The sequence below is a fragment of the Tupaia chinensis genome, unplaced genomic scaffold (assembly GCF_000334495.1).
Source record: "Tupaia chinensis unplaced genomic scaffold, TupChi_1.0 Scaffold000281_1, whole genome shotgun sequence".
Taxonomy (NCBI): Eukaryota; Metazoa; Chordata; class Mammalia; order Scandentia; family Tupaiidae; genus Tupaia; species Tupaia belangeri.
In genome coordinates, this window is record NW_006159764.1 from 3,198,158 (window position 1) to 3,203,281 (window position 5,124).

Here is a 5,124-nt window from a genome sequence, read left to right on the forward strand (position 1 = left end):
TGCATTCTATCCTTTACAAAAGAAGCTGCAAAGTCTCGTTTCAAAGGATGTACATTCACTACAAGCCAAGAATTAAGTCCATTAATGCCCCAGCCTATCACAGCTCTGAGGTTTAAAACCATGATTAATATTTTGGTTAAACACTACAAATTACAAAAACTAAAATATTCTATTTCATTTTAAAATTAATAGAAAATGTATTACGTTTTGTATTTTCTGACTGAAACAAGCCAAGACAAACAAGACAACATAAATTGGCATCTATTGTGCACTTATAAAAATAAAACAGAACTAAATATAACCAAGTTATTGCTTATTGAACTACATTTTCTAATATAAAGATACTTAGTCATTAAGGCTGGATGGTTATGTAGTGGTAAAACATGATGCTCTTCAAGGCAGACCCATATGACTAGGTTACTTTTTTATATCTGGAGACTTCACTAAATATGCCTGGCATGAGCATGGCTGAAAAAATGACAAGCTGCATGGGCACCCAGGCTCATGAAGAGGTGGATTGCTGGGAAAAGGGAGGATGTCATAGACTACAGAATCCCCCCCACCCACACACACACATACATGTACATATATATATATGCAAACTTTTTTAAGATGAAATTTTCTTAAGAAGAGTCTTAACTATAATAAACTTGGGAATCCATATTTGCAAAATTGTTTATCTAATTATTCTCCAAATTGTGAATTTAAATTTTTTTTTGCTATAGGGAACATGTGCTTTCTGGAGAGAGAGAGGAAGAGAGAGAGAGGGCACTCTCCAGGTGGAGGAGCATAGACAAACCACATTTCATTTTTCTCCATTCTTCTCTTGAGATTTTGAGCATGTACACACACACACCTGGCATGTTTCTCAAGCCACTGGGTTCAGTATTCACACTATACAGTTAGCCATGTGGGATCCAGCCATTTTAAGCCCCATGCTACTGACTGGCCTCCAAGTTTATAATGTTTACAACATTTTTAATTTTTTAAATTATTGGTATTATTTAATTTATTTATTTATTTATGGAGAGGTTTTTGCTATAGGGCGCGCGTGCCCTCCGGACAGACAAAGAGACAGAGAGACAGAAAGCAAGAAATCACCCCCCCGGGGATGCCATGCCACAATCCCTTCTCCTCCATTCTCCTCTCGGGATCTTGGGCATGCATGCACGTGTGCCCAGCGTAAGTTTAAGCCACCGGGTCCAGGACTCAAACCGTAGTCAACTATGTGCGAATCCAGTGACATAGCCATTACGCTAACTGCTGGCCCCAATTATTGGTATTATTTTTATTATCTGGTCAATTAGCCTTTGTTGGCAGCTCTGCTCATTGAATTTGTATGACCATTAATGCACCAAGACCATCGCAGCTCTGCAGTTTAAAATCAAGATTTACATTTTATTAGTCAAACACAGTATCATAGAAGATGATGAAACTGATTTAAATGTCTAAACTAGAGTTTATAAAGATAAAATATTACAGAACAACTAAACAAAGAGAAAATGCACAAGAAACAAAGTGGTTTAAGAGAGATTTTAGCTTTAGGGTGTGTGCTCTTCAGGAGAGACAGAGAATAAGAAATAACCCCCCAGGGAGGATAGCCATGCTGCAATTCATTTTTGTCCATTCTCCTCCTGGGATCTTAGCCATGCATGCACATGGGAGTCCAGCAATATAGCCATTACTCTAACTGTTGGTCTCAAGGCAAAGGCTTCTTAAAGAAGACCTCCAAAGTACAGGCAATAGTTCAAAAATAGACAAATGGGACTCTGTTAGGCCGAGAAGCTTCTGCACAGCCAAGGGCACAGTAAGTAGAGTAAGAAGACATCTGACAGAGTGGGAAACTATATTTGCAAACTATACCTCAGATAAGGGACTGATAACCAGAATGCACAGGGGACTCATAGTTTGCACACACACACATACACACATACACACACACACACACACACACGTCAACCCAATTGAAAGATGGGAAGATTGGAAAAGGAGTTGAAAAGACAATTATCCAAAGAAGACATATGAACAGACCAAAAGCATATAAAAACATGCTAGACATCCTTATCATAGGGGAAATGCAAGTCAAAACCACCATGAGAAACCACTTTAAGTCCATTCGGAATGGCTAAAATTAAAGACACAATTAATGGTAAGCACTGGCCAGGCTGTGGTGAAAAGGGAACTTTCCTACACTGTTGGTGGGAATACAAATTAGTACAAATCACTTTGGAGAACGATATGTAGATTTTTCAGAAACCTACAACTAAACCTACCATTAGACCCAGTAATTCTACTCTCAGGTATTTACCCAAAAGATAGAAAAACCCTCAGTAGGAAAAACACTTGCACATCCATGTTTATTGCAACATTATTTACTATTGCTAGGAAATGGAATCAACCCACATGTCCTAAAATAGATGAATAAATAGATTGAATAAACATGTGGCATTTGTACACTATGGAACACAACTCAGCCATCAAAAACAATGAGACCCTGACATCTGATACAAAGAGGATGAATATGGGGAAGACTTAATGCTAAGTGAAGTAAGCTAGACTATGAAAGACTGACTCCATATGTCCCCACTCAATATATACCAATTGTGCTCTATAGCAGAAGCTGAAAGTTTGGAAGGTATACTAGCAGGGAGGGCAATGTTAGATACAAGGGGTAGTAAGGATAGGGGTTATATGGGAGTGGGTAATGGAGGGAGGGAGGGAGGGGTACAGGGGAAGAAAAAAGTATGTTTCATTGACAAAAAAATGAAAAGCTATTTGCTGATAATAATGTATATAGTAATGCCTTTGTCTTCACTGATATGCATGGTATTCATGCTGGAAAAAACAATGTACACTGTAATGATATATGTGATAAAATGTAAATTAAAATAAAAATGGCTATCTCTTGGGTACAGAAATTTGAAAAGAGTAAAAGGATACAGGAATTTGATCTTAATATCATAAAAAGCTTTGAATGCACAAAATAAAATTTAATGCTCTACATGTCATCTGGAACTGTGGAAAATACATAAATAAATGGAATATCTAAAAACATAAAGAAAAAGGAGTAGTGTCTAACTAAATAATTTATACCAAGAATTTAGGGCTAGCCAGTGGTGAGGTGACTAAAGTGGTGGAATCTGCAAGGTCCACAGAGCAGTTGCATCCTGGACCTTGTGACTTTAAAAACACACTAGGTACATGTGTGTCTGCCTAAACGCCTGGGAGAGGAAAGGAAGAGAAAGGATGACATCATGGCCATCCATCAAGGGAGTGCTTTCTCTCTTTCCTTCTGTCTTTTTGTCTCTTCCCAAGGAGCACAAACATGCTGTAACATTTTTTTTTTTTTGTAATGTAAGAATTTAATACTATAAATAGATCTTATCTAGTAAGGTGTAGAACAATTTGGCATTTGGAAAGTTGCTTTTATAAATTCTGAGGTAGGGACCAGTAGATGACATAATGTATACATCACTGGAGACCCAGTGGCTTCAAACTCATGCTGAGCGCATGTGCATGTGTGCCCCAAATCCTGAGAAGAGAATGGAGGAGAAGGGATTGGGGTATGGTTAACCACCATGGGGGGGGTGATTTTTCACTTTCTCTCTTTCTGTCTCACCAGCAAATGCATGTTCCCTATAGCTAAAATCTCTCTGAAAGAAAGAAAGAAAAAGAGAGAGAGAGAGAGAGAGAGAGAAAGAAAGAAAGAAAGAAGAAAGAAAGAGAAAGAAAAAGAAAGGAACAATTCTGAGGCAGATTTAAAATTTTGCTTAATATAATTGAATATTAACTTTAGAAATCAATTTTTGGTATGTTTAATCATCTAACAGCTTTTTATGTTAAAGTGTGTGCGTAAGAGACTACATTGATTTTCTTTTTTCTAAAATTCCATGTACTGTATTTATTTTAGTTTACACTTACTGGGACTGTTTTATAGTGTACAACGTTGCTTTTCCAGCATACATACCATGCATGTCAATCAAGAGAGAGGCATTACCATATACATTATCATTAGCAAATCACTTTCCATTTTTGTGTCCATTAAATGTATTATTTTTCCCCTGTCCCCCTCCCTCCCTCTTTTACCCTCCCACGGATTACCCTTATTCTTACTTTCCCTAGTATCTACAGTTTCTCTCCCTGCTACTATATGTTCCAAACTTCCAGTTTCTGCTATAGAGCAGAGACATTAGGTATATATTAGGTGGAGACATTCAAAGTCTGGTTTCATACTCTGGCTTGCTTCACTTAGCATTAAGTTGTCCATATTCGCCCACTTCGTATCTTATACTACATTTATTTTCATTTATCTATTTAAGCATACTTACTTACTTCCCTAATGAGACCATGTGATGGTTAATTTTAAGTGTCAATTTGTGTAGGCTGTGGGACCAAGTTGTTTGGTAAAACACCAGTCTAGATGCTATGAACATATTTTTCAGATGTGATTAATATTTAAATCAGTAGACCTTGAATAAAACAGGTTACCCTTAATAATTTGAGCCTCAGTCAGTGAACTGAAGGCCTGATGAGAAAAGACTTGGGTCCCTGAAAAGGAAAGGTTCTGCTCTTCCAGGAGAAATTTGAGATTCTGCCTGGATTTCCAGTCTTCAGTCAGGAACTCTAATAGTAACTTTTGTCTTAATTTCTACCCATAGGCCTGTTTCAAACTTGCTAGACTCAACAATCACAAGTCAGATGTGTTTTATTTATTCCTTAAAATAAACTCTTTCTCTCTCTTTCACTTTCCATATCTGTATCTGAGAAGTCTGATACTGACAAGAGACTCAGATTAGATTAGGTTAGTTCAATGCAGCACAAATCAAACCGACCAGTAGTGATTCACTGAAGGAAAGTAAGAATATGTGAGCAACCAGGTTACCAACAAATACCAAGACCTTTGTTGTGTCTACTGTGCATGCTAATAACAGAAAAGACGTGTTTGGATAATTTAAGAGAATAAAGGCTTATTCAGCTCATGGTTTGGGGAGCCAATGTCCAGGTCCACATCTAGTAAGGGTTTCTTTCAGGGGCAGTCTGAAGCCCTTCAGGGTGAGGCATCACATCAGGAGAGACAGGAGCTCTACCTGGGACCACACATCCTGAGTATATCCGGATCTCTTT